Genomic DNA, 12123 nt, shown 5'->3' on the forward strand with positions numbered 1-12123 from the left:
ACAAAGCAGACCATTCACCTTCGCTCCTAGCAGGCAGCGATTTAGAGGCATGCAAACTGCATTTTCGGCCGGGAAGAACACCTTCCAAGATTATGTTTTCCAGTCTTTCTAAGCCAGGCTCAATGTATATTTTGGTCYGCATGTTATTTATCTGAGTCGCCGGAGCAGCACTGTAACCACGAGTCTGTTGACACTCTACCAAATATACACAGAGTTTGGGCAATTTTGATACATCTCTGAGACACTGTACAGCAAACGTACTGCTCCGAGCCATGATTCTCCATTTAAAAAAAAAAAAGTCTTCTCAGGATGAAGACTTCTTAGACTTGTTTTCCCTTTCRTCTCATGCTGGAAAATGAAGTCAATAGAGAAGTAGTCTTGAACCTGGGGCCTGCGATCTCAAAGAAACATGTCTAGAGCATATAAACTACCTTCTGAGAGCTGCAGCCATGCAGAAGCACCGTTCTAAGAYGGAGCATGGTAAATCCAAGGAATTACGCACTGTGGTGGCCTGCAAGGCAGGAAATTAGCCCGGGAGGTCCATGCTGGTCTTTATAAACATTTCCAGGGTTTCTTAATGTTCCAGTACTTGCCTGGAACTGGAAGAGAGGCCTGGCACGTTAGTTTTCTTTCGGGAAAGGTACTGGACAACATACAAAGGGAAATAGAAATTCTGGCCCCATTTGGTATTTGAGCGAAGGGACGGTACCTCCAATCCTCTTACTGGAGTGATTCAAAGCACAGAGCTCATAAACCACATGCAGCAGATTAGAGCATTTGTTTATCATTCCGCAGAGGCATCTGCCAGGCTCCATGCATTAAATATTTCATCTTCTAATGACGAGCAGAATGTGTGCAGACTTCAGGCCAGTAACCAGAGAGCCTTTGGAAATCCTGACGTAACCAGCCCTCCGAACGGCAGCGATGTGCTTCCACGTGATCTACACAGCAGAGGCATTTTCACCCTATCGGACTACAACAGGACCAAAGCATTTCTACAGTTATCGTCACTGCTGCTTGAATGCAGCAACGGGTCCACCAGAAACAGCCCAAACCTTTACAATATTTAAAGGTTAAAGATGCTGCGGAACCCAATCCCAGCTGGAATCACTAGGTAATCCTGATTTGTGCAGTTTTCAGCGTGGCTAGGCCAATCCAGCTGGCTGCTATGTTTGCATCCGAGCAGCTGCTTTCATTCATGTGTAACTATCTGTTCAGAACAGGTTATTTGGGAGGAAAAAAAAAAAAAAAGAAAATCAATGGAAGAATAACACATGCTCCTGCTTTCTTGGACTGCTTTTTCTTTTTGAGGCCTTCAGGTACTGTTGAGATATAAATACGTCCGTCTTTCCTGCTCCCTGACCTCACTGCGTCACATCCTGCAGAAACAGAGGAGAACAACCTGATCCCTGTATCTCTTGAGATTACCTGGAGGGAGCGTGGAGGGGGGAAGAGCTTATCTGGTAACCCAGTGACCTTCAGATCACCACCTCATCTTCAGCATCGGTCATCAGGTAAGCTGGTTTTGCCTGTCTCCCTTTCGTTGGCCCAGGCTGAGTCCCGCTCTTTGGGGTCCAGCACAGGGCTGTAGAGTTGTACAAAACCCTCCGCCTCTCACCCCACCTTCCTCCCCATCCAAAGGACACGCTGGAAACGTCTGACAGATCACGGTTTTCAGGACTCCAGTACCGAAGTTCAGCACGCGAGGGAACAACACACGGARCATCTGCAGAGACTGATCTGCAACCAAAGACCAAGCAGGCCTTTCACCAGACAGTACCGGGCCAGAGACACGCTGTGCCCCCACAGCCGTATGAAGTCCAATGAGTGAAAGCGAGCGAGCTTAGTCCCAGCTGAACAGGGAGTTACGCTGAAGAGCTACTTCACACCCCACTGTTAACGCAGCCCTGGCGGGAGCCCGACTCAGGGTCTCCAGCAAGAACCAGGAGCTCTAAAGCCCTAAGCAGCAAACCGGGTCCATTAGCTTTGAAACAGTCGCTGATACAAATTAAGTAATCTAGACAAGGGAGGGCAATCAAACCACACTCTGCTAGTRCAGTAAGATGCTAATGCAATACCACCGTCTCAACTCCACCGACATCTAAATGCGATGAACTTTTTTTGAGGAAGCATCCTTGTTTCTATGTGGTTGTGTCCTTTAGCTTCTGTGCTACCGCTGGCTGTCAGCAGAACCGCAGGCTGACTCGAGCACATCCAGAAATAAAATGCGCCATCAGCAAAATCCACCTGCTAACAGCAGGAGCAGACATGTCGGGGACGGGAACRCCGTCCAAGTCCTATCCCATATAAAATGCTCTTAGCCACAATCAGTCCCCAGCCAGAGACTGCAGATGGCAGGAGAACTGGAGGTATACGCCTTCAGAGAGAGGAACTGGACAGAGGCACCTACSACCTCACACCAGACACCAGAGTCCCTGGCACAAGGCAGTTTTGGATCTGTAATCACCTGTTGTTTTGCACCCAGAGATTTAAGCGTGGTCAGGACTCCACCATCCAGCGCTCTTGTGAGCTTAATGCTACAAAGAGTGGGAGCAAAAAGATCATTCCAATCTGCAGACAGAACTAGAGGGCAGAGGAGATTTGAGGATTTGCTGCAGTGAACTTCAAGGACTGTTTCCTGTAAGCAGCGAAAACGACAGCGCTGTGGTCCAGACACAAGGCTGGCTATTGAGCACAGACCTTCACATTCGAGCTCTGCTGCGGTTCCCTGCGGGGCCGTGAGCTTTATTTGGTATTCAAAGTAGTGAGTATTGGAACTCCATAAAAACGTAACCTGAACCCGAGTGAATCCACTCATGGCCATAGTGAGTGTGCTGGAAAGACCAGAGGAAAGAGAGCCGCGTGCAAATGTTCCTGCCCAGCACACGTGAGAAAAGAGGATCAAGCCCTTTGGCGGATAATGCACAGCCATATTCATATTTCAGCATTTGGGATCTGAAATCAAGTCAAAGGTGAGCAGCAGGAAGCACAGTTCAGGAAAACAACCTGAGCTCTAACAGCTGTCTTACATTTCCCGTTTTAATCGGGCAGTTATGGAAATTAAAAAGTATCTCAACGGCCACTCTTGTATTTAAAGTTCCGTGAGTTGAGATCCAAGCATCACATCTCCCGCTACATTTTTTGGAGCTTATTTCTTTCATTTTCCTTCCCATGTTCACTCCCCCTCTTCTTTTTAACTCGAACCACATCTTTTTATTTGTTTGTTTTAAACTTGTGTCTTTGAAACTGTAACAGCCATATTAAAGCAAACTCAGGAAAACGAACACAAATGACATGTACCTTGAAAAATCTCATTTGCTTTTAAAGACCTTAGAAATTCTAGTCCAAGACACGACGGCAGCACATGAAAGCAATCAGTCCCACTGCTGCAGAGCTGGGGCCAGCTCTGGGAACAGACAAGTAGCCAGGTATTTCCCACCTGTCCCCTTTCTCCCATCACGTGACACTAAAGCTTCTGCTCAAACACGTTAAACTGAGCATTATGAGGTAAAGCATGTGAAGAATTTGAGGGGAGCTCTGCACTCCCGCTTAAAGAAAGGAGAGTTTTCAGCTAGCCGTATCTGGATTTTACTGCTGGCTTGGCCACTGCGAGCCTTGATCTTGCCTCTGATTCCCCAGAGAATCACCGTCGCGYGCTTACTCGAGAGCGGTGCCACCGTTAACGCTGGATGTCACACGGCTCGGGGCTGCCAGGGAGCAGGCCTGCTCCCTTTGCCTCCCACCTCTCCGCACCAGCTCCAAGGTCATCTGATCCCTCTGGCAGCAGAAGACAACTACATCAGCTCGGTCATAGCTACTGCGCTCCGAACACCTCTTTGTGCCCGACAGGGCTACAAAGTCGCCTGTCAACGTGCTTTGGAGCTCCGGTCCGATTCGGCGCGTACGGCGCTGGTGCAACCACCCCAACCACCACCCAGCTCTGCTGCGTGAGCAGCATTGTCTTTGCCTCAAAGCACACAGTCTCAGACAAGCGACAGATGAGAAGTGGGCTGCAAGGGGGATAAGAAGCAGCGTCTAACTCCTCCCACACAATTGCAGCTCTCTCACTTTGGAATTACAAAGCAGAGCAAGTGCAAGTTATCCTCACCCCTCAAGCCGGCTTCACAGCGTTAAGACGTCTGATGGGAGGACAGAGGCTTCCTGGATCAGCTCCGTAGGAGGCGGGGAGGCACCATATACAGGGCAGAACCGCAGTATAGTATAAAGGGGGCAGCTGACACGCAGGCAGACAAGGCTAAGGTAGAGGATTACGTGCGAGAGGACAGTGAGCACAAACGAGCAAGTCACAGCCTGATGCAGAGAAGGAGATAACAGAATGATGCGGCTGGAGCGATGGAGAAGGAAGCTGATCCTAGAAGCAAAAATTGGCCAGTGGGTGACCCACACGCAGAGGAAACGGCAGAAAGGTGCCGCTGCGYAAGCCGTGTGGCAGCGTCGTGCCGGTCAGCGGATCGCCTCCAAAGCCATTCAAGTGGAAAGGGAGGAAGACAAAAGTCAGTCGATGTTGAGATCAAACTGTGGTCGRAAAGCAGCCTTCCTGGTGGCGACGGGTACACACAGGAATGCTTCAAACTGCGAAGACGGAGCAGCCTAAGACATGGAGAGTTATTAATATCTGGATAACACACTCGGATACCACAGAATTCCACATATGGTTATCCACTCTTTCCAGGCAACCCATTAAACCATTTCCTTACCTAATTCAGTAGGATAACACATGGCAAAACAAACAGTGTTAGTCAAAGCAAGACTGTGAAACTCATGAAAGGCAAATCCCCCTCATGAATCCCACTTTGGGTTTGTTCCTGCCCCCTGCGAAAGCTTCTGTTTCTTACACTAAGTACGGTATTAGTCATATTCCTCCCCCTTCACCCCCAAAGAGTTAACAAGTCAGCACTAGACAGGAGAATTGAGTACAGCTGTGCATTTGGCTCAAGGCGAAGGACATATGGTCCTCCTTACCCTCCACAAACTAGTCTTGGGGAGAGCCAAAACTTTGGTCTRGGGCCTTTCAGCAGAGAATGTCAGGGGTTATGCGATAGAAGAGGCTGCCCGGGCTAGGGTTCCCAGCTCAGAGCTCTATAAATAGCCTTGGGAATCATGGTGTTTGCAGACTAGCTGATCATTTACCAAGAAACCCAYCCATAACAACCCAGTCCTCAGAAAAATCAGCCCTTATTTCGTGGTACACTTTTATAGCTCCTTTCCTTCATGCCTGCCCTGTGCTCACTCAGGAGTAAGCCTCAATTTGCAAGGGCTGGCACAGGAGGGAAGGAGGAGAGGTTACTGCTGCATTCCCAATTTTCTGCTGGATAGCAGATATCATCCCAGCTGGATAACTCGCTTTGGGTTTAACAATGCTCAAATTTCAGCTTGTAAAGTGTTTATGAAAAGGAATCCATTATTTTTCCTCTCAACTAGCGCAGGAACATTTTGCACACAAAAAAGCAAGCTGGAGCACACGAGAACCAGTTTAAAACTCTCAAGTCGTACAAAAGCCCTGACCTTCTCCAGGAATCTATTCCACGCACAACCTCATGACAGGTCTTTAACCTGAATGGAGAAGATCAGAGGCCATCTGATTATCCCTCAGGCCCATTCAGAAAAGTCAAGCTTAYATAAAACCACTTTTTTCAAAGCAGCATCACCGATAGTATGCATGTTTGGAGACCAGGTGCTAACAGGCCCTAACATTTCACCCCATATTCACATAATCTTGACCTTAACAGAAATCCAGCACACTGAACTAATCCGTACTCATGCAGCACTTGGGCAAGGAGGGAAGAAGAGGGGTGGAAACTATCGTGGGCTGCCCCTCAAACTCTCTAAAGTGGCAACAGGAAAAGGGGAGTTTATCAGCCTCATTTCCTAAGAGATCAGATTCCTCCAATTTCACAAAAAGAGTACAGACAGCAAATTCACGTAGGCAGTTTGTACACGTATGTTTTAGACTCATTACGAGTAGACCACAAACCTCAGGTTGATCTATTTTAGCCCCCCTAAAAAGAATCTCTCTCCTTTCTGCACRTTTCTCTTCCTCACCACCTGCACACACACCTTTTCTAATACAGCAGGCTGTAAAGATAAATTGCTCTAATCTTTGCTTACGGATAAGGCCTTTGCATYTGAGAGTCCCCAGTTACACTTCTTATCTCCCAGCTGTGTAGATTTTTCCAGCACCCTTGTGCTTTGCCAGATGCCCTGCTTCAGGCACTCTCTCGTTGGGCTTCCACCCAGATGAGTTATCGGTTCTCAGCTTTGAGCTGTGATTCACTGGGGAACCCAGAGTTCCCGTGTTTATTTTTTTCTGCTGCACTGCAATGCAGCTCAGGCCCAGCCCACAGCCTATCACCACCCCGAACTCTTTCAAGTATTTTTCCCCAGGCATCTCCTTCCTATTATACTTGCACTTCAGGTTTTATTCCCTCCCAACAACGCCGAAGCGCTGAGCTGGCGAGCTGCTGCAGACCTTCAGGAGTCACACACCATTCCCTCRCTTCTTTCCCCCCTCTTTAATTAGAAAATTTTAAAAGTCTTCCAGTTTAGTCTAGACCTCTAATACTTCTGTGCCACGTTGGTCTGGACTTCTAATTTTTTCTGTGAGAGGTATAATTAATATTCCCTTCTTGCACTTGCTGTGCTATGCATGGGCGCTGCTGGTCACTGCTTACACCCCTCAACAGATGCGGAGCCTTCCCTTTTCATCTCAGTCGCCGAGGAAATGCATCCTATTTCAATCGCCAATCTGGGGGATAATCTCGTCCTCCACTCTTAATCCGTTTGTACAAGAAAAATCCCCAGTTTACTCAGAGGCAAAATGAAGGGCAGTCAGATCCCTATGTCATTTTAAAAGCATCACATATCTGTATCACAAACATCTAAACCACTCTTGTGTTGTGTCCAAAAACGCTCAGAAACCTAATTTCAAACTCATCCTAAACACCGTTCTTCATTTAGCTAGTTTTAATCTCAAGCAAAGAAGATACTCTCTGCACTTGGCAGCTCGCAAACGGGTCCTGCTGCTTACCAGGATTAATGCTGCAATACAGGGTAGCAGAAAGACGGCCACCCAGCGCGGCGCATTCGCCCACGGGACACAGTACTTCTGCAGCTTCTTTAAGGGAACCGACAATAGAAATTTTAAAGACGTCAAAGAGAGCATCCGTCACGAAGCAACTTTCACCGCAGAAGTCGGTACCCAGACAGCAGCGGCCACCGCAGCTCTAGGAAGACAAGTCACCTGCCTCCTTGACAGGGCCCAGAGATGCTCCTTAAAAATTGCGTCTTTCCCACACAAGTGCGTCCACAGGGCAAAGCCTGAAGACGGAGTTCCCTGCACACGGGGACGCTCCTCTGCCCATCAGAAGAGGGGCAAAAAGAAGAACTGAGCAAACAGAAAGAAGACACGGTGCTTTTATCTGTGCGGTAGAAATGCTTGGAAACGAAGACCAGGTGAAACGAGAGAAGTGCACTAAACGCTTGGCCACTGTTCTTCAGATTTCCAGGAGCAGAGTTTTACCTATATTTATGACAGAGGCCTCAAATGAAAGCACTTTTTCCATACGGAGGCATGACACCTCACTGGGGAGTCCACCCTACTGGTTTCTCTAATTGGGAAAAGTCACTCCTCCTGCACGAATATCCAGCGACGTTAACGCGACCACTACGAGTCTCCGCACTCCCAGGCGCGGCTGCGGCAGGGCCCTGCAGCCAGATGACACGGCCGTTAAAGCAAGCTCACGTGAACCAAATCAGTATGCAAACTTCCCACAGAGGCGCATCCAGGCTCTTTTTGCGCAAACATTTCCATGGTGAACTCTGAAAAAACTGCATGTACGCATGCCTTTAACCCCGCCAAATGCAAGGTAGCTTAATGCAGCTGCGAGATGACACAGACTAAGCTGTGGTCACCGAGCGTGTTTAGAGCCAGCAGAGTAAGTCCACACACAGCTTGCATCAGGGTGCTGCGCCTGCATATTCACCGCCTCCGCCTTCGCTCCTATTCTGAAGTCAAATGCGTGATTTTTTTTTCAAAGTACAGATGTGGAACTGAAGCACAGCAAAGCCAGATTTGCCCCACATCGCACGAGAGGTCTAAGGCAGATGTGGTAATCAAACCCGTATTTCAAGGGTCTCCAGTTTGCATCCTAGCACCTGGACCGTGCTCATCCTTGTTTCTGCCTTCCGCAAAAGCGCACGCATTACAGTAAGGCTGCCGCAGCTGCCTGCTCTCCAGTACCATTCTCTAAGTGCTCCAGAAACTGCCTACTTGACGAAACGTCCCCTGTCAACGCCAGACAAAAGCGCGTATTGGACAGACGCCCCGGCCTGGCTGGGGGAGGCTGGATTTCAGCAGCCCAGATTTCATCCACTGACAACACCAGTTTGAATCAAATTAACGCCGCCGGTAGAAGGGCCGACGCGATGACAGCTCCAGAGCCTGATGCTGTCCTTGCACAGGTGCAGCGCCTGGTCCCCGGGGTGCTGCAGCTTACTGCTCCTGCCGCTGATAAACCCGYTTACAACCTGAGCGAGCTCTCTCACCGCAAGATTTAAAATAAATAAATAAAAATCGCGCCAGGAATGGCACTGTTGTCACCAGCCTAGTCTGGCTGCAGATGGATGATCCAGAGGTGAACAGCCAAGGATATCGCTTTACTGAATCCTGTGGTCAGTTCATAGCAGCTGGCTGGAAAAAGAGTTTGAGATTATCATTTTATATGTCCTTCCCTCGGACATGAAGAGGTTTTCCACATGCTGCTCTCAAGAACTGGGATGGCGCTACTGATTTCCATACACCTTAACAATTTTTGCTTGAAAGATCAAGAAAACAAGAGAATCTTACTAACCTTCTGGACTCTAAGAAGAGCTTGATATCTCAAAATACCTTCTGTATCAGGAGAGAGAGAAACCAGTGTCACGTACTTCTGGCACAGAAAGGTGCCTCTCCGGTGGGTTTTTCCTGGGCAGGCACCTTTCCCAGCCCACGCACACGTGTGGCAGGGAATGCCTTCCTCCTCCGCAGGCGCTGCAGCAGGAGGCTGGGCCTGCAGTTAGGTCTTTTTCACATAGATGTTACTTGACACTCGCAGAAAAGTTTTACTCTCAAAGACGGACCGAGAGAGAGGACGGTCGCATCAGGGCCATTTGAGTCCTGGTCCTTCCGAAGCGTAGGGCAGTTTTGGGGTGAGGGGAGAGGGTTTGGCTCAATGTGGGACATTTTAGAGCCCAGCAAATAACTGAGACAAAGCATCAGCTGGACTCAAAGCACTTCAGGAATTCAATCTCAGAGGGAGCAGCAAAGTGCAACTCCACATCAATGTTTTTCAGTAACAGCCCTCTCCAGCCTYGCTGCGTGTTCCAGCTCCGCCTCGCTGATTTATTCTTCGCAGAAGGGAAAGAGGCCACTCTGAGCACAGACATCTCTCCAACATGCTATGCCAAAGGCTGCTCCTTAGATAGGAAAAAATAAATTCACACTTCAAGGGAGGGGAACAAGCTTGTTTCCCTTCCTTGGTCATTCATTTTCAGAACAAAAGCTTACAAGTTTGCACGAGGACATCGGGACCCAGCTTCTGCTGAAGGAGTATTTGTGACAGGATACACTGCTCATTTACCTCTCATTGCACCTGCATGTGACTGGAGCTTTCTGCCTGTCTCAAGTGAGCAGAGCAGAAGTCTCCAAGCATGTGTGTGTATTTTATGTATAATGTGCATGCATGTCTGGCTCCTTACTACTCAAATTGAAAAATGACTATCCACTTAGTTTACCACCTGCAAGTTCTTCAGAGGGAAAAACTGGAGACTTCTTTGCACTGAAAGAAAACATGGAGATTTTTGACCCAAGATTTTCATATCCATTTTTGTTTCAAGCTATTAGAAACTGAATAAACACAGGTAAAGATTTCACACAGCGTTTACTACAGCCTCTACGTTCATGACTAACACAGGAACAAGGATCTGAATCAGATGTGCTCCAAAGCAATACAGCGTTTAACACGCCATCCCACCGAGTAGTCACAGCGTCAGACAGAGAAAGAAATTTTCCTACCTGGCTGYGACGTTCTCGTAACAATATATGACTTGTCACTGCATGTTAGGGTGAAACCTGAAGAGCCAGTGTGTAATGAAATATCGCACGTGTGCGAGCCAAGAACCAGCTCAGCAGCGCGGAGCCTGCGCAGGGGCAGAATGGCAGGTGCCTCGTCCCATCCGCCGTAAACACGGCCGGGGGAAGCAGAACCGCTCGGGCTGGAGAGGGCGCCCTTTTCGCAATACAAACCTACCCCTGCAACGCACCAAGAGTCTTTGCAGCACAGGCTGGATTAATTTTTTAAGTAAAGTTGAAAAAAAACCCAGCTTTCAGTTGCTGTGGCCAGTGAAGATACCACATTGTACCTCAGAGCTCAGACTTCCTTCCAGCATTAACGACTGCACGGCGAGATCTATCTATCTGCATCCTCACTCGGTGTTTTGGAAGTGCTGTAGATGAGCAGAAATCAGGCCGTGCTCACCACGCTGCGTAAATGCAGAGACTCACGGGGCAAAACAGGCTCGGGCAAGCACGAACGGATGTCCCCCTTCCCCACCTCGACTGCAGCCCCATGAATCTGCCAAAAGCATTACCCGCAGGTCAGCACATCCCGCAGCGCGAACGGCACGCTCTCCTCGTGGAGAGGGCATCCAAACTGCCTGGAGAGAGATTTGTTTTGTTTTAAAAGGTTTGTTTCTGAGGAAGACTGAGCATCCAGCAGAGCTGCTGTGGGGACAAAAGAGAAGAAGCAGCAAGGCACAGACCAGCGTGGAGAAATACACGCAAAGCAAYGGAAGAGCACCCACGTGAATAGACAAGCGGCGCTGTGGGGTGAGATGGAGTCCTGCACGGACCCCGAGCCTTCAACACCCGTTTAGTAAAACCTGCTGAGATGCACTTCTGGCAGCCTCTCTAACCAAAGCACAGGGTTACACACCCTGCATCCCTACTGTCCTAAATACTAACTTGATCTTCCCCAAGACAGTTCTTCCAACGGCCTTGCCCCCTGAAATCCTGCACTTCCTGGAGCAGATTCTTTCCAGCTTTGTTTGGTCTCTGCGTGTCCCTGGAAAGAAAGCTCTCTGTAAGCAGCAGGGAGACACGCAAAACACAGCGGCTGCTCTCTGGTAACCCGATGAAAACCTAGACCCGAGCTGTATTTATCCCCGTGCCTCCTCCCTTGGGAGCACACCCCAGCTCACAGAAACTCTCCCAGACGAGCAGCGCGTTGGCTCGGGAAAGGAGGCCAGAGCAATTCGGCTGCAAACAAGGCGCTCGCGCCGGCGAGGAATTCCACCGAGCCGGCAGAGGAGTGGGCGATATCTGGAGCCGATAATACCAACTGACAGCATCCCAATAAACACGCTAACTCCCCGCGTGGAGGCCTGCCAGGGCAGAAAATCCAGAGCCTTCCCTGAAGGCAAATGGCTGCCTCGGAAGGCAATTAGCTTTCCCCAGGAGGCCGCGGCACCTTTCAATTTGGAGAGCGGCCCCGTGCTTCCCCGGCGCAGGAGGAATCACCCTCTCCTCCTGCCAGGGGAGGACACAGCCGCCCTCGACACGAGTTTCTTAGGCTGAGCGTGAGATCGCAGCCGGGCCCTGCACAGCGCGGCTCCTCGCAGCAGAACCGGTCCCGTCCCGTCCCGTCCCGTCCTGTCCCACAGGGACGGCTCTGGGAAAACCTGCCGGAGGATGTTTTTGTGTCATACACGGCTGCTGCGTGGCGGCAGCGCCTCCGAGGCTCGGTCCCGCGCGCTGGAGGAGGCCGGCGAGAGCTCATCATCCTCATTTGCGGGCTGCAAACCTGAGCGTCGTCCTGCGCCGCAGCATTAGAGGAGGGGAAAAATAAATTTGTTTTCTCCTCGCTGACCAGCGCCAGCTGAAGCACACGGCAGAACCCCAGCTGCGAGGTGCCCTCCGCGGGGAGAGGCTGCCCGGGCGGAGCCGCCAGCAGCAAAACCACCCCGACCAGACACACCAACTTGCAGCAACTTTGCCGCCGGAGCCCGGTCGTGCGGGGCACGTTTTAAAAACGCGGCGGGCAGCGCCAGGCCGGCGAGGTTTTTTTT

The 12123-nt window shown here is 49.9% G+C and overlaps 1 protein-coding gene across 2 annotated transcripts in view; it reads right to left on the reverse strand.

Annotated features, from left to right (window-relative positions):
* PAIP2B (poly(A) binding protein interacting protein 2B) overlaps positions 1-11589 on the reverse strand; it is a 28778-nt gene extending 17189 nt beyond the window's left edge. Inside the window, exon 1 of one of the 2 annotated variants that reach the window (XM_026070623.1) lies at positions 11526-11589. The gene's annotated coding sequence lies outside the window, so the exon portion shown is untranslated. Of the gene's footprint in view, positions 1-8870; positions 8879-11525 lie in introns of those variants that run through there. The other variant, XM_026070622.1, reaches the window with a different exon arrangement.
* Positions 11590-12123: the final 534 nt, after the last annotated feature.

This window comes from Apteryx rowi, unplaced genomic scaffold (genome assembly GCF_003343035.1).
Source record: "Apteryx rowi isolate R43461 unplaced genomic scaffold, aptRow1 scaffold_315, whole genome shotgun sequence".
Classification (NCBI taxonomy): domain Eukaryota; kingdom Metazoa; phylum Chordata; class Aves; order Apterygiformes; family Apterygidae; genus Apteryx; species Apteryx rowi.